We start from the raw sequence: 18,257 nt of genomic DNA on the forward strand, positions 1-18,257 counted from the left end.
TGCATTTGTGATTATAACAGTTTATTTCTCCTTTTCTTCTTGTTCAAAGCTTTTGGTTCCTTTGCTGTGGCTCGTTGCGGTTTTGGCAGTGGTTGACTTGCGGTTTGCATGGTTGCATGTTTTAGGTAAGTAAAAACAATTTACTCCAAATTACTATTTTTGCCATGCATGAATGACATTTTGTAAGTGGTGTACTAAATGCAGGATTGTATGTGAAATTGTCTTTAGATTAGTGCACAATGATATTTGTGTTGTCTTATGTGAAATGTTCTTTTTTTTTCTTTTTAGCTGGATATCATTGGTGATTGCTGTGGCTTTGCAGAGTAGTTGCTGGTGATTCTAGTTTTTTCAGGCAAGTGAGTGGTATTGTCTTTGAGTTTGTAACTCTTAGTGATAAAGCCACACTTTGTTAATTACTTATCTTACACAGTGCTGGTTGTTGGTGGTGCCTTTGTCCAGGTACTTTTCGTAGGAAGGATCATGGCTAGCCGTAGGATGACCGCTCAGCAGGTTGTTAGTGTGCTTTTTGAGTTGTCTTCTCACCATGATTATGAGACTGACTCTGCATCTGAGGCAGAGGAGGAAGTGCAACATTCTGGAAGTGAATTTTCTGTCAGAGTGGAATCGTCTGATGATGAAGCCACTCTCAGTGCTAATGAAGTGCCTGTTTTAGAGAAGGACACTGATGTGCCAATGATGCAGCAGCCAGCGGCTGAAAGGCTTCCCATTGGAAGACCTGACACCTGGGTTGCCCCAAACATGGAACAGCCACAGTTGCCTGCCTTTACTGGTCTCCCAGGGTGTAGAGTGAATACGAAAAACTTTTTGCCTGTCGATTTCTTTCAGTTGTTTATGGAGGATGTATTTTTGGGAGAGATTGCTGAGTAGGCTAATTTGTTGGCAGAGCAGTATTTGAGGGACAACGCTGTCAGACTTAGGCCACAGTCTAAAGCTAGCCAGTTGATTCTCACAAATCTGGAAGAGTTGAAAAAGTTATTGGGTTTAACTTTTTTGATGGGGCTGATAAGGAAGCCATCACTGTTGCATATTGGTCTACTAGTCCCTTGATGGCAACTGCTATATTGCCTGCAACCATGAGTCATAACCGGTATTAGCTTCTTCTTTGGATGCTGCATTTTGTTGATAATGCTTTAGCCTTGCCACGATATCACCCTGATTCTGACTGTCTTTTTAAGATTAGACCTGTTCTTGATCATTTTGTAGATCCGTTTTCAGAGGTCTATGTTCCAGGCAAATAAATATCTGTAGATGAGTCTTTGGTCCTGTTCAAGGGTCATTTGGTTTTTAGGCAGTACATTCCTAGGAAGAGGGCACGGTATGCTGTTGAAAGTAGTACAGGATATGTTTATAATTTCCAGGTCCACATTGGTAGGGATTCCAGTATTGACCCCACCTGCTTGTCCGCACACTTTTGGGGTTAGCGAGAAAATTGTGTTGGAACTTGGTAGATGACTGTTTAACAAAGGTCACCATTTGTACGTAGATAATTTCTTCACTGGCGTGCAGTTGTTCAAGGAATTATTCAGAGTGGACACTGTTGCTTGTGGCACAATCCGCTCTAACTGGAAAGGCTATCCAAGAGAGCTTGTTTGTAAAAAACTTGAGAAGGGGCAGTGCAGTGCCTCAGGGAATGATGAGCTGCTAGCTCTGAAATTTGCAGACAGGAGGGATGTCTACATGCTAACTACCATCCATGATGAGAGTACTTCACCTGTGGCTGTTTGGGGTCAAGTTGCTGAAATGTGCATACCTGTGTGCATTTTAGACTACAATAAGCACATGGGTGGTGTTGATAGAGTAGATCAGAGGTTGGAACCTTACAGTGCTGCTCGTAAGGCTTATGTTTGGTATAAGAAATTAGTGGTTCACCTGTTCCACTTGGCAACTTTTAATGCTTTTATTGTGTTCAAGAATAGTTCTCTAGAGTCAAGGATGACATTTGTGAAATTTCAGGAGTCTATCATAGCGAGCCTTGTTGTGCTGAAACATGAAAGAGTTCCTAGAGAAGCAGTGGTGGAGGATGTGGCTAGATTGAAAGATCGTCACTTTGCTGAGCACATTCCGCCCACGACCAAAAAAGACTTTCCTGCTAAGAGATGTAGAGTCTGTGGTCGAAGAGGTATCCGGAAGGAGACTAGGACATACTGCCCTGATTCTCCTTCAAAGCCTGGGGTGTTTCAGGAGTTACCACACTCAAAAGGATTATTGGGAACTACAGTGAGCATAAACTGCCTGTTTTATATTTTCATATGTTCAGTTTCACGGTTGGCATTACTGTCATGTATTTAGTTAGAGCTTTTATGTTTGTAGTTTTGTACTTATTTCTAATTAGTTAGTGGTTTCTTTGGTGTTTAAAAAAAAAGTGATGAAGGTGTGCATTGAGTGGCACTTGGTTGGCGGTGTGCGTGGAGTAGCGCTTGGCTGGCAGTGTGCGTGGAGTGGCGCTTGGCTGATGGTGTAAATAGTGACTTGCTGTTGGCCAGTGCAACACACTGCTAACCAAACGCCAGTCCACACACTCCCAACAGCTGGTGTGATTGCTGTGTCAGGCATGTGGTAGCATAAAAATGATGGGCCCTTGAATGGCGCTGTCTGTTGATGCGAGTGCTGTAATGTGCTGGGCCCGCGGCTGGCAGCGTGAATAGTCTTGTGCATGTCATGTATGAATGGACTATAAAGCGGTTGGTGCCTTGCTGCGGCTTTACAGCTCATGAGCTGTGAGTCATTGGTTCAGTTTTTTGGCCTTTCAGTTATAAACAGTGCATTTCATTTTTGTGAAATCTCTTTTTAATAAAATTTGATCTACTGAACCACCACTCGTGCCAAATCCAACCAGTATGTGTGGTAAAAATTAAAAAATCTGCTCTGCTGTAATCAGGGGTCGCAGCACACTCGTGACTTGCTAGGTGTCTCGGGTGGGACCCCGATGATGAAGCACCAACTTGTTTGGTGGGTGAGGGGTCTTTTTAACATAACCTAAGTGCATTTCTTTTCACAATTTTAGAGTTTGGAACATCACAGAAGGATGTGGATACATCAAAACGATCTATTACAAAACTACCTCTTTTTCCGGGGGAGGGGGACACCCACGTTTTTGGTCCTGGGTGTAGCCTTCATCTAAGGAAACGGACCAAGCCCAGACATTTTTTAAAACTAGACACCCAGAGGAGTCCAGGGAGGGGTGGCTTGTGTGGATCCCTCAACATTTTCTTACCCAGACTCGTACGCAAACCTCAAAATTTGCTCAAAAAAGCATATTTCCCTCACTTTTCTTTGTAGGATCACCGCGCCAGCACAAATTTCCTACCACCCAGCATTCCCCTCAGTCTCCCAAGTAAAATTATTCTTCACTTGTGTGGGTCCCCAAAGCAGAGTCAGCCTGTATAAAATAAAAAATTGTCTAATCAACTCGCTGTGCTATCCCCTCAATCTCTACATGTTTTTGGCCTTTTCCTGTTGCAGGCACCGGGGCCACCCACACAAGTGAGGTACCATTTTTATCGGTAGACTTGGGAGAACGCTGGCTGGAAGGAACTTTGTGGCTCCTCTCAAATTCCAAAACTTTCTATCGCCGAAATGTGAGGAAAAGGTGTTTTGTTTGCCAAATTTTGAGGTTTGCAAAGGATTCTCGGTAACAGAACCTGGCGAGAGCCCTACAAGTCACCCCATTCTGAATTCACCTGGGTGTCTACTTTTCAAAAACAAATAGGTTTGCTAGGTTTCCCTCGGTGCCAGCTGAGCTAGAGGCCCAAATCCCAGCTAGGCACTTTGCAAAAAACAGGTCAATTTTCTTTGGGAAAATGTAATGTGTCCACGTTGTGTTTTGGGGCATTTCTTGTCGCGTGCACCAGGCCTACCCAAACAAGTGAGGTACCATTTTTATCGGGAGACTTGGAGAGATGCTAGATGGAAGGAAATTTGTGGCTCTTTTTAGATTCCAGAACTTTCTATTGCCGAAATGTGAGGAAAAAGGTGTTTTTGTTTGCCAAATGTTGAGGTGTGCAAAGGATTCTGGGTCACAGACCCTGGCGAGAGCCCCACAAGTCACCCCATCAAGGATTCCCCTAGGTGTCTAGTATTGAAAAATGCACAGGTTTGTTACGTTTCACTTGGTGCCGGCTGAGTTAGAGACCAAAATCCACAACTAGGCACTTTGCAAAAAACAGGTCAATTTTCTTTGGGAAAATGTAATGTGTCCACATTGTGTTTTGGGGCATTTCTTGTCACGGGCACTAGGCCTACCCACACAATAAATGTACCATTATTATCAGGAGACTTAGGGGGACGCTAGGTGGAAGGAAATCTGTGGCTCCTCTCAGATTCCAGAAGTTTTTATCACCAAAATGTGAGGAAAACATGTTTTTTGCCAAATTTTGAGGTTGCAAAGGATTCTTGGTAACAGAACCTGGTGAGAGCCTCCCAAGTCACTCCATCAAGGATTCCCCTATGTGTCTAGTATTGAAAAATGCACAGGTTTGTTACGTTTCACTTGGTGCCGGCTAAGTTAGAAACCAAAATCCACAACTAGGCACTTGTAAAAATGTGAAGTGTCCATATTGCGTTTCCTGTCGCGGGCGTTAGGCCTACCCACGCAAGTGATGTACCATTTTTATCTGGAGACTTGGGGGAACACAGAATAGAGGAACAAGTGTTATTGCCTCTTGTCTTTCCCTACATTTTTTCCTTCCACATGTAAGACAGTGTGTAAAAAAGACATCTATTTGAGAAATGCCCTGTAATTCACATGCTAGGATTGGGACCCTGGAATTCAGAGATGTACAAATAACGACTACTTCTCAACACTTTATCTTGTGCCCATCTTGGAAATACAAAGGTTTCCTTGATCCCTATTTTTCAATCTTTATATTTCACCAAATGAATTGATGTATACCCGGTATACAATGAAAACCCATTGCAAGGTGCAGCTCATTTATTGGCTCTGGGTACCAAGGGTTCTTGATGAACCTACAGGCCACAACCAGAAGAGTCCAGCAGACGTAACTGTATATTGCTTTTGAAAATCTGACATCACAGGAAAAAGTTACAGAGTAAAACGTTGAGAAAAAAGCTGTTTTATTCACCTAAATTCAAATTATTTTTATTTCAACTGTTATTTTCTATAGGAACACCTTATAGAATCTACACAAATGACCCCTTTCTGAATTCAGACTTTTGTCTAATTTTCAGAAATGTTTAGCTGTCTGGGATCCAGCATTGGTTTCACACCCATTTCTGTCTGTCACTAACTAACTGGAAGGAGGCTAAAAGCACAAAAAAATAGTTTAAAAAGGGGTATGTCCCAGTAAAATGCCAAAACTGTGTTAAAAAATGTTGTTTTCTGCCTGTTCCTGTAAGCTGGGAAGATGGAGATTTTAGAACCACAAACCCGTTGTTGATACCATTTTCAGGAAAAAAAAACACAGGACGTCTTCTGAAGCCCTTTTTTCCCCCATGTAATTTTTTTAATGAACTTTTTGCTGTATTTTGGCTCATTTCTTGGTCTCCTTCAGGTGAACCCACAAACTCTGGGTCCCTCTAGAATCCCTAGGATGTTGGAAAAAAGGACTCAAATTTGGTGTGGGTAACTTATGTGGACAAAAAGTTATGAGGGCCTTAGTGCGGAATCTTGCTGGATTACAGAAATATGAAGGGACAAGTTGGAGTATATCAAATGTTTTGTAACACACAGCAACAGATGAATACTGGAAAAATAGCTTTACAAATTTTTCAAACTGTATTAGAAGTCAAAAAAAATCTTTAAAGGAAACACACAGTTTTTTGTAATTCTCAGGAGAAGGAAATCAATATTTTAATCAGATCAAAGCAAGTCAAGACACTTTAGTTGTGTAATAACAAATGATAAATATGCACTGACTCGACTTCAGCACTACTAATGTAAATTTAGTGGCCATTTCAAGAGGGCGTTTATTTTAAACAAAAATGTGCTCTTTGTAAGAGGCAGAACCACAGCACGCCATGCTTTATTCTATTATTTAGGGCAATGTGCTCTAAAACGCACCACTGCGGATGCAGAATTTGTTCCCCATTTATTTGGATGAACGGGCGTATCTCATTTGCAACACTGTGTGTGACACCTGGATTTTCCACAATTGCTATGGCCTCACTGCATCACAATGACGGAATGAACGTTGTTCCAGTACCACTGCAGATACAGTGTCCTAAGAGCAAAGCAGTGTTTCATAATTAATATGACAAGTTTCAGAAGCAACAAGAGGTACTTAGAAACTCAGAATCCGGAAATAAGAAGACAGAACCCAGAAAGGAGTTTTTCCCCAAAAGACAACTTGAAAAGGTCAGTCTTGAGAATTCCTTCAGTCCCATCTCCGAATTATTCTGATTATTACAAAACATCATAATAGTTTGTCGAACAAGTTCCTTGTTGTGAAAACTATTAAAACATAAAACCATTCTATGCCATCTTAAATTTCTTGAACATGCATTCAGTGAGGACTGCTTAGAATGGATGTTTTAATACTAAAGATACTAAAGCTGGAAATGTATATATATATATATATATATATATATATATATATATATATATATATATACATATATATTCACTTAAAAAAACAACAGTTACAGGGACATTATAGGTTTAGAATTTACTTGTACAAAACCTTAGAAATTCAATGACCTAAGAATACTAGAACTTGAACCCCCGCCATGCACAGTTTTTGTATGAAGAATTTTACAACAAATGTTACAGTGATATTATCAAAGAAGTCATATGTGCTGTAATATCTGGGGTAATTGGCAGTGCATGGCGAGGGCACAAGTTATAGTTACCTTAGGGCACAAGTCATAAAAACTTGAAATAACTATAGATATAACTGGTGAATTTCTAAGGTTTTGTATGAGTACATTCAGAATCTAACTTTAGAGATAGAATTAGGCTTTGATTAATGATATACTTCGAATGAGATATTTCAGGACAAATTGAAAAGAAAAATGTTTTTGTCAATTAAAATTTATAGCTGAAAAGAAACTAAAGCAGGCAATGACCACAGACGCGCCTGGATCAGAACCCTTCACTGTTAGTGTGCATGTCTGAGACCTTAACCACTAGGCCAGAGATGACTCCTTGCTGCGCAGTGTCCAGACTTAGTTATACCATTCAACCCACAGATTTTGAGGGGAAAAATACCTCAATGTACCATCACTAGGAATGTTTAACAGTGAAAACACTAGAAAATACACATGCTGCGAAGCGATACTAGGATTTGAACCTTCAGTCTGCTGAGTGACAGCATAAGACCTTGACTATTAGCATAGAAATGACTCTGTTCTGCTATGCATCCAAACATAACTATAACATTCTAACCAAACATCTTGCTAGCCTGACTCTTTGAAGTCACTGTACGGCAAGGCCATTGTCATAACTTTTCTCTCTCTTCCATCCATTTATGGGATGGAAGCAGGAGAGAGACAGGACCGTGTGGGGAACCTGAAGGCCCCCACAGCCCTAGCATGATCCCCACATCCTCAGGAAGCTGGCATTGCTCCCATAGGCAGGGAAGTACTTTCAAAAGCAGCTCTCTGCTTAATGGAGCAATGTTTTCATCTGTTCCCTGCACACATATTTATGTGCAGGGAGACAGATGAAAACTTCACTTTCTGCGAGTGAGAGCTGTTTGACAGCTTTCACTTGTAGAAAGTGAAGTGTTTGTTCTGACTTGGCAGGAACTGTCAAAGCTTCTACCAAGTGAGAGCAAATAGCTACGTCTCGGGGATTCATTGAAGCCCCAGGGACGTGGCGATCCCCGAGGCTGCCTGAGGCTGCACGGGGGCCATGCATCCTCCACTCATAATTTCACTACCCTGGGGAGGTTGAGGTCCCCGGAGCTGTGTGTGTGTGTGTGTGTGTGTGGGGTGTGGTGGTCCCCCCGCATTGAATTCTTTAAAACCTCAGGGAGGTGGGGGTCTCTGTTGCTACAGGAAGGTAGGGAGGCCACCCGCATTGTATTTGTTATTAGCCCTCAGGAGGTGGCAGTCCCTGGGGCTGCAGGGAGGGGGGGTGCGCCACCCCATTTAATTTGTTATTAGCCTTGCGGAGGTGGCGGTCCCCTGGACTGCTGGGAGGCTGGGAAACCGCCCCCCCCATTGTATTTGTTATTAGCCCCAGTGAGGTGGCAATCCCAGGACTTCAGGGAGGGCCAGGAGGCCCTCTGCATTTAATTTATTAGTCCTGTGGAGGTGGCAGTCCCCGCGGCTGCAGTTGGGCCACCCACCCCCCCACATCCATTTTAAATAGACCCCGGGAGGTGGCAGTCCCTAGGGCATCAAACTGCCCAGGAGAAGGGCCCCGTGCACCTGCCTCCTTCATGTTCATGTGCTCCTGGGACCTGGCCCACCAGGGCGCTTCTTAAAACAAGTGCTGGAGCCTGCACTGTTTTTTCTTTTTTTTTTTTTTTGAATTGCTAAAAATTTGCAGATCCACCATGGATTTGTGGCAAAAATGATTTAAAAAATGCTTTTTTGCCCTGGGTTGGTTACCTCTGGGACCCCAGCACCAGAGCTAAGGGGTCAGGGTGTCCCTACCCTGGCCCCTTTTTTTTTTTTTTTTTTTAATTCTCTTTGTGGGACTTGGCTGAAATCAAAACCCAAGATGGCTGCAAACACCTCCTGGTTGAAGTCTTGGCAGCCAATCAGAGCTCTGCATTTCCCTGCACGAGCTTGTTATTATTCCTCAGCCCTTCACGCTTCTAGATATCTTTATTTTGTTTTCTTTTAATATTTCCAAAGTACTGAATGGATATACACCAAATAACACTCTTTCTGGACCAAGAGCTACCTTTCTGCCTAATTTGGTGTAACTCCTTCCAGCGGTTCGGGCTGTAGTCGTATCTAAAATCCCTATGGTAATTATAATGGGAAACTTTTTTTTTCACCCCACCTTTTTCTCAGCCCCCGCTTGATGGATCACCCTCAAACTTGCCATGTACAACAAGAATCACAGGAACACCTTTTCGGAAAAATGTAATGAAGATTCGACAAACTGCACCAAAGATGTAGGCAAATCAAAAAACTATTTTTCAATGGAAACATGGTCCTAACTATAATTACCTACTGGCACCCACCAGTAGGAAATATATATATGTATATATATATATATATATATATATATATTAAATGTTCTTGTTATCTAGGTGTGCCTGACAAGACGCTGTACTGCTGGGGTCTTCAAACAAGTTGACCTATAAACCAAAGCTGCAAATAACGATTTTCGTAGGTCCCAACCAGGTAAGTCAAGTTGTAGCAGGTCCAGGTCATCAGACTCGGCGCTTAACAAAGGACCTGTTTTCAAGCTTTCAAGCTTAAGAATGTCTTGTAAGAGACAACACTGCAGATCCAGTACCTGCTACTATCTAATATTATAACCAATGGCAGTTTGTTGATAAAAGCACATAAATGAAAGGTGAAGTGTTGAAAATGCAAATGCCCTGTGGTATAATGACTAACCCTGCCCCTCCCATCCTTCTGACGGGCCTAGTCACATGATATATGCAATCTTATTAAAGTTCCAGCCTACTTTTCTACTTTTTCCCAAAAACAGGCTCTTTGCAGTTTTGCGTGATTTGTTTGATGCGTTTACATGTTATTTGTGACAGTCATTGCCTTCTATTTTCCTCCTGATTTCGTGGAGGGGTCCGAAAACACAGTGGATCGTTTTCATGGATGTGATTTTTTGGATATCTAAAGATCTGCTATGAAGAAATTTTCATCTAAATGTATTTGCTTGCATTTGAATCTGTTTTTCTGTGCCTGTACCTTTTTATTTATTTGTTTTTTTTTTATTGGGCATACAGTACGTCATGTTTAAAAACCCATTGCTGCAAATGAAACTAGCAAAACTTCTATTCACAGATGACTGAAGGGAATTTTTATCAGTGAAATTAAAACAAAATATGTGAAGCTATCTGGTGAGGCATGGAATTTGTGTTGTGTTAGTAAATATTGTGGTGCACCACAAAGCACATTCCTGAAGCCCACATTCTCAGACAAGGGTAAACAATTTTCTTGAGTGCGGACCACCTGGCACAGAATGGTTTGATGCCCGCTTGTTTATTTGCCCGAGGCAGAAGCTCCTGAGCATGGAACACTTCTTAGAAACATGTTGAGACAGATGTATTATTGACTGGGTCAGTAGCGTAGCAAGGATGCCACGGACCCTGGTGCAGGCAAGGAAAATAGTCACTTTGACTCCTGTTGGATAGTAAAATACAGCAATTATCAGGGTTCATTGGGCCCCTCAGGAATTTGGGCCTCGGTGCCACTGCCCCTTCTGCACCAATAACAGCTACACCCTTGGGCTGGTTGGTATCACGGCGTTGCGCGATTGGACACCATTCCTGATGTGAGCAGCCAATTATTTGGTTTTACAGGTTGTACCAATCCGGCACAGAGTATGTTTGCAAGCACTGCTTAATTTCAGCTGGTGTTTGCAAGTGCCCAAATGCTTGCTGGGAGCAAACTTCCATCTCTATATTGGCAAGGACGGAGATGGCAATTGTAGAAAAAAAAGGCTCTACGTGGTGAAATGGGCGTCAGGGGGAGCATACAGCATCCCAAGTGGGCATTGCCTGCTTCACCGGTGTCTGCTTCCCCACTGCCCACAACTATACGTCATACAGTAAAAGGTGCCCCTTACAGACAGCCTCCCCTGTGAGGACGGTTACCGACTTACAAGGCAGCCAGGTGCCCACTGGATTAGTCGGCACATTTCTTTCAGATACATTTCTTTCAGATTTCAAGGATGATGTAAAGCGTCCTTGCCACCCCTATTTCCTTGTAATTCCTAAGTAATCACAAGGCTGACATCGCAAAGACAGATACATCTTGCAATGTCACTCACCATACTACACTGCAGTTTTGCACGGCACAAGTTTTGCAAGTCTCATTCAAGACTGCCAAACAATATTACATATTGCACTACTGACACTCATGAAATATGTCTGCGTGCATGGCCATGGGAACAACGCTGCTCTCTTTGACTGTCCAGTCACCACAGCGTTAGATGGCGAAATGTAAAAAAAAATACATTTTGCCATTTCCGGATATGAAATAAACCATAAATATGCCTTAAGAAACATTCAAATATGAAGATGTTAAAATAAATGTGGCACACCTGCTGCGGCATCCTCAATGAGGAAATAATGCTCTGGCCCTTAGGACACGCTATTCTAATTCAAAGGAATAACATCCACAGCTTTGTGTTATTATCTCCATCATTTAATAAAACTAACTGTGCTGTCACGTGGTTTAAATGTGATACTTGTGGCTAATAAGGATCAAAGACTCAGTCAGGAGGCCACAGTGAGTTAAACACTCGCCACTGACAAATCTAGTAATTTGCAGGTTGTGAATTCAAACTTGAGCTAAGTCGACTCAGCCTTCCAGCCGGCCGAGGTCAATAAAGTGAGTACCATTTAACTGAGTAACAGTAAAGCCTATTATTTACTACACTTAGAAACGAGGTATGAAGCGCTATATGAAGTTACTTGTGATACTACCCACAATATGATTCTCACCTTCATTTTGAAATGTAATGGCCAAACAATCTGTTACCCATATCAGGCATTTCTTTTCCATGGCAAGGCATATATTTACAGGCAGCAAATTATGGGGTGGCATGATCCCACAATGTGAAAAGTAGTCAATTTACACTTGAAATAACCTTCATTGAAATAAATAGCAAACCGATATTGCATACGTAGTACAAACCAATTTTGCATACGTAGTACAAACCAATTTTCCCCTAACCCAAGTTCCATCTTTCACATTTGAAAACTCGAGTAGCAAGTATTTGTGCAGTCTTTCCTGTTGTGAAAATACAACAAAAATGTGTGAAATTTGTTTGTTCTTGTGCAGATCACCAGCAGCGAACATCGACTTTTGTGCACTATGCTGCAAGGGTGTCTGCACTGACGCATGCGAGCATATAATGCATCACGGACGGAGAGAGCAGAACAGCGCCACATCTTAGTAGATATGGTGTCAGACTTGTTTTAAGGCATGGGCAAAGTGGCTCTGGCCAAGGGACCCAGCCTTTCCTGGGGCCCCTGGGAGAGTCAGTTCCCTTGTGCAGAGTTTTGTCCTGATGACCTTGAAAAATTCTTAAACACATTGCTTTAAATACTGCTTTGCTTTAATTTATTTTAAACGTGGGTGATGTGTGAGTCTACTACAGATATTTTGCCAAGAAATGTTATGTTTCATGCAACATCCATTAAAAAAAGTTTCTTTCAGATCAAAACAGTACCTCATATATGAAAAATGGGAGGGTGTCACATAGATTATTTGTCGTAATATTAGCGAGCTGCTGCTGTGTTAAAATATTGAAAATACACGTCACTATCCCTGAATAGTAGACGTAAACACATTTAAAATTTGGAAGACTGCATCTGCGCCCTGTCAGTGACCTGGCCGTTGAGAGCATGAAAGAGCTGAAACTAGATTATAAATTCAAAACTGTTTTGAACACAGGCCCGCAAAATACATTTGGACCAGGGCCCCAAACATCCTTAAGCAGTCACTGTAGGGCACTGCTTTGCTCTCACCTGTTCACACAATGCAGCAAAGCAACTTTACTTGCTAACTGTGTTGTTGGATTTCTTAGTAAATCAGGGCATCTGTGATCAACAACGCGAAACCTAACATCAGCTAAAAAAAATACCAGGTCTTGCACAGTTTTGTCTTCCTCCTTCCTCCTGTGGTCCAGATGTTGAAATACCTCACTTGGGCACAGTAATATTTGTAAGTGTTCCTTAGCTACTCACACAAGACCTGTTAGCGTGCAGCCGTCTCTTAGGGAACTCCCAACAACACTCCTTTCATTTTATCCAAAGCACCAGTGTCATGAAAAGTTTGTTGTGTTTGTCAGCCACAGTATACCGGAAGAAAATTCGGGTTAATATTTAACACGATAAACTTCATCATGCTTGAAAATAAGGCAGCAGCTCTGGAAAAAAAAGTTAGAATCATATGACAAAGGTGTGCCATTGCTACGGTTACTTTTGTGCGCTGGAGAGGTGTGGGGAGTGATCTGCTCTAGTCAGAGAAGAAAACAGCCTTCGACGTTTGGCGACAAGTGCTGTAATGTACATCTCCGACTGCGAAGGAGTGTCTCTGCGCCCAGCCCCTAGCACAGACAGGTTCTGTCCTCTTCTACCAAACAAAAAAACATGCACTAGTGCTAAAAACCCTCAACTTAAAAAAATGCACACACACAGAACAGTCTCCTGACATTGGCCGGCATTGGCAGAAGGAACACATTGAAAGGACACAGTTTGAAACGCACTATTTTCAACTGAAAATAGTAGTAACAAGTTATTTACAGCTCCTAGAAAGACCAACGTGCGGATTGACGCGCTGCAGAAAACGCCTGTTTATTATTGGTATTATTATTAAATTATGGAATGAACCTCGGACTCGGCACATACTTTACCTAACCACAACGAGCCTTTCACTTTACAGCTGAGGGATAGACCAGTAGATGAGTCTGTCACCTCTGATACCTGTCACTCTCGCCAAAAACAAAAAATGCCGCTAAAAATGCAGCGCGCACCAGAGAAGGGGCGTGTGGTGTGCCCACATACCGAAAACAAGCAACATCTCGCTGCAGAAACCAGGAGCCCTAAGTTTCATTATCTTCTTCAAAGTTTCCAGAGGGTCAGCGGAGCCCCCGGGGATGGCGGAGGAGGTCTGCCGCTACCTCTCGCCGGCAGGGGAAGGAGAAGCATCTTACCTGAGGCTGCAGCCCGAGGAGCGGGCTCTGGCGCTGGAGTTCGGCTGCCGCTGCCCAGGAGGGAGATGCACTGTGCGCGACCCTGAACTGCAGGGAAGACTAGGTGGACCGCGTGCGCGCACCCGGATACACTGCGGGTGCCCGCGGACGCCGAGGCTGGTCTGAGGCTGTAGAAAGAAAACGTTCCACTGCGTGCTGGGCGCGCGCTTCCCCACACCTGCGCAGAGAGGAGCGCGCGCTAACCTCCCACCCTCTGCCTCTCTTCAGAAGTGGCCCAATGAAGGCATCTTGCTGGTCCAGGCTCAGCTCTCCTTTACAGTGCAGTGGGCAAGACGAATGGTTTTGACATGGCAACATCTGGAAGCAGAAAAGATGGGCATGTCGAAAAATGTATTTTCCTCATTGACTTGCATTGAAAGAAGGGGGTAATTTCAGGTGGGAGAAATGTACAATTAAAACATTATTTTGCTTTAATAAATCGGGAGTCTACCGTCTGAACCAGGTGTGTTGGCATCTATGTCTCAATCTGGCATCTATCATTTAATTGCAAGAGAGCAAGCCTGCATTTCTCATCATTATATTTTTCAACATACTCATTTCCTTCTAGTACTTCAGAGGATAAATAATGTAGTGGCTGTTAGGTATAAAATGGTCAATATGAAAAACAATCTACTCTAAACCATTGGGATGGAGTAACCAGAATATTTTGTGGACTCATAGGTCACCAACCTTTTCTCAGCAGTTATAGCCTCTCACATCTCTGGGGTACACTGAACTTAGATGTGACTCCGACAGAAAATGACTAGTCGTAGATCGAATGTTGTATCCTTTATCTGCAATGACCCAAGGTAGTTTTAGTTAAATGTTTCTAATATCACACATTTACACAGAGCTTGAGGCATTTTCTCATCTTTGGATCTCAGATACCAGGAAATCATCAAGTTATATGAAGGAGGTTTTGATCCCCTACTGCGCCTCTTTTAATCTCAGCTAGCTGAACCCCAAAATTGTTGCTAGTTTAGATGAGATAGGCCAAACTATGTAGGTAGAATAGTGACTGCAAGTCTGCAGGAATGCTTTTTTTGTAATATTAATATATTGAGCACTTAAAGACTTAAAAACAGTACAACAACAAGGTATAGCTGCATCTCCAAAGATAATACAATCAATAACATGAAATGAATTGGATAGTGCATCAGGGCAGTCAGAAGGCATATATGGTATATTTCATACATTGCAGAATGGGTAATTGTTCACAGTTTGTTTACAGTGGAAGTGCAAGACCCTATAAACTACTCTTTGATAGAAGTGGATTCATAAGTTCATTAACAAGCGCCAGGGATATCTGTCGGAGTAGGAGATGAGGGCTGTGTCTGCATCAATATATACAGCTGGAAAGGCTCACAAATGTCTCGAGGTCTACTAGCAGACGGACGCATAGTGTGGTATTAAGTTAATTGCTCTTGACAATAGGCCACATCTAATAACCGTCCTGGGGAAGTGGGGACTCTCCCTAGACCTTATGTCCAGGCCACTCTACACTTGTCAAGTAGCAAAGTTAAGACCATAAATTTCTTGTGGCCATCTGGAATTTCCGTCGGGAGACATAACAGTGCCAGGGCAGACGAGGAGTAGAGCGGTATATGCTAGATGTCAAAGAAGGAAGTGAAAACTGCAGCCCAGTAGGAAGAGTTTGGGAGCAGTACCAGGCCAGGTGCTTGAAGTCTGCTCCACTCCCATGGAATTGAGCACATTCATCTGTAGCTCATAATTTGTATTGGTGCAATTTAGTGGGAGTGTAGTATGCCTGGTGAAGATATTAAAAATGGAAAAGACAAAGCCTACTACTGGGGGAAATATATTGTGTCAACCCACAGACAGAGGCCCAGTCCTTATCAGAAAAAGGCTTGTCCAAGGCAAGCTCCCAATGAATCTTGACTTGTTGTGGATCCAAAGGCATCTTAGACTGCGCAGATGCATAGAGGCAAGATGGAATGTGCTGAGTAGACAGCGCCGTTAAAAGAACGGTGAGGGGTATGGTCTGGTCACAAACAAAGATGGTTGCTTAATTGAAAAGCCCTGTGCGCTAGGGTGGTGCAGCAGAAGTCGATGGGGTGATCCCGGCCATGGGAGCATCGGCGAACATTGCCTCTTCCTCCCACAGTGCAGCAGAAGGGCCAGGATCATGGCGCAGAGCACGGTGCTCTGCCACATGCCCATTTGCCAACAATGACGCAGGAGTGGCAGCTGCAAACAGCGTGGCCCAGGCCCAAATAAGTGGCCCACAGTAACGCCACTGCCCACCTGCCTCTCGCTTGACAGAGGCACTGGCTTCCAGCCCTGTGCGCCTACCGGGGGCAGTGCCTCTCCACCCATTGGCTCTTCTGCCTTAATTTATGCGTGCCTGGGCACAAAGTTAGTTGCAAGACTTTTCTACATCTTTCCCTGCCCTGCACGCATTAACTGTAACAGGTGGAAATTCCATATACCCAGCCGCCTGCCTCTCAGTTCAGCTCACTGCGAGCTGCTCCACTGCCCCCCCACTCACTTCTCATCAAGGTGGCACGGTGAGTAGAGGGGGGCAGAGAGGAGACACAGAAGCCAAATGAGACCAAAAAGGCCCTCCAGATCTGCTGCCATTCTACTGCACCCCCTGAGACAGTATGGAGAGCCGCAGATGGAGGAGTCTGAAGTGAAGTGTAAACCTTCAAATCTCACAACATCCCACCCAGGCTATTGCCTCATCACAGTCCTGCCAGGTGAGTGTCCTGGCTCCTGAGGTCCCCCCCCCCTGCTTGCAGCTCTAAACACCCTGCTAGCCTGCTGAGCTTAAGGGCAGACCCACGTGCAGTCTCTTTGTCTCTCACCACCCAAATCAGGTGAACAGTCCATCCTTCTCAACGCCACCATCGTAGGTGGCCTCGCTTTACCCTAAGCCACCGGACTGCAGGCTGCAGGGGCCCACCATTGGCCCCATGTCCAGGGCTGATTCCCTCATTGGATCCTTCCTTGCTGGCTCCACTCTGAGACATTGAGGCCCCTTCTGTGCTGCCACCAGCCCCACCTACCATATCTGGCTGTTCTCCTTGATGCCCTTCCTCGAGGGGACAGAGTGATCTCCATGAACAATCCGACCCTCCCTCCTGACAACCTTGGGGAGGGTGAAGCAAACCCAGAACTCCCCTGCCTGGAATGCCCATCAACTACTGGACGGACCCTCCTCCACCCAGAGGAGCCTGCCGCTGCCAGACCCTCGACACTTAGGATACTCTGGGTGCTCACCTGTGACCCTGCAGGACCCTACACAGGATCTCTTGGACTTCAGCTTTCCCACCGACTGCTTTTCTCGAAAGCCATTTCTCAGCACTGCACCATAACCGCTCCAGCATCCACTGCTGACCAAGGGTGACACGGCCCCCTTCTGCAACCCGCAGGAATCATCTATGGACCACACCCTACAGGAGGATAGGGTGGTCAGCCGATGTCTGGAAGGCATGGACTCCAAGATCACAGAGCTAGCGATCGAAATCAAATCCATCTGCTTAGTGATCGTGGTCTTTCAGGACAGGGTGGAGGGGGTGGAGCGACGCCCAGGGGCCATAGAAGACTGCCTCAACATTGTGCCAGATAGGAATCAGGAACATATCATCCTGGGGAACAAACATACGGACCTAGAGGACAGGAGTTGGAGAGACAATGTTCGCTTTTTCAGCTTCCCAGAATACGCAGAGGGGCAAATGTCAAGGACTTCCTCAAGAGTGCACAGCCCATGCTCATGGACCTTACATTCCCCTCCCCCTGGAGATTCAACGTGCACACTGCATGGGCCTGGCGAGACAAGAAACCTCAGTTAATAGCCTGCTTCCTCCGCCATGATCAAGCATGACAGCTACTCACTGCGGCCCGATCCTACAGCTCATACGACTACAAGGGCCACGAGATTCACATCACCGCAGACTTCTCGCGAGAGACCAATGATAAGAGGAAGGCATTCTTGGCCCTCTGGCCCCAAGTTTGGAAACTTTACATCAAATTTGGCCTATTCAAACCTCTAGATTTGAGCCAATAATGAGGGATGGAAGCCTGAGCACAAAGATAATAAAGCCCAAAATCAGAGGCTGCAAGGCCGCCCCGGTCATAAGACAGAGTTAGGGTTTCCCAGCTAAGGCGAGGTTGGCCACTCGCCCACCGTTAAAGTTTGAAAGGTATGAAAAAAATGACAAGGTGGATGAATGGGTATGTTTGGGAAAAGGTAAAGATTAGGTTGTACAAACATTTTTTATTAGGTGAAATGTCACATTAATGAAAGGGGCAATTTAATCTATCCTCAGATCTGGTCCTCCAGCTTAGATAGTGCAACACCATAATTTTCAAGGACAACTGCCAGCTTACTAGCACCGACATGAATTCCCAAATATTTTAAGGAGTCAGTGATCCAGTGGAGCACGAATTAGAGTGGACAAATGATAGT

At 44.1% G+C, this 18,257-nt stretch overlaps 1 protein-coding gene across 2 annotated transcripts in view; it reads right to left on the reverse strand.

The window, feature by feature from the left end:
* The window catches only part of FHL1 (four and a half LIM domains 1), a 292,568-nt gene extending 278,460 nt beyond the window's left edge, over positions 1-14,108 (reverse strand). The window contains exon 1 of one of the 2 annotated variants that reach the window (XM_069212481.1): positions 13,787-14,108. The gene's annotated coding sequence lies outside the window, so the exon portion shown is untranslated. The remainder of the gene's footprint in view (positions 1-13,786) is intronic. The other variant, XM_069212483.1, reaches the window with a different exon arrangement.
* Positions 14,109-18,257: the final 4,149 nt, after the last annotated feature.

Source organism: Pleurodeles waltl, chromosome 2_1 (assembly GCF_031143425.1).
Source record: "Pleurodeles waltl isolate 20211129_DDA chromosome 2_1, aPleWal1.hap1.20221129, whole genome shotgun sequence".
Lineage (NCBI taxonomy): Eukaryota > Metazoa > Chordata > Amphibia > Caudata > Salamandridae > Pleurodeles > Pleurodeles waltl.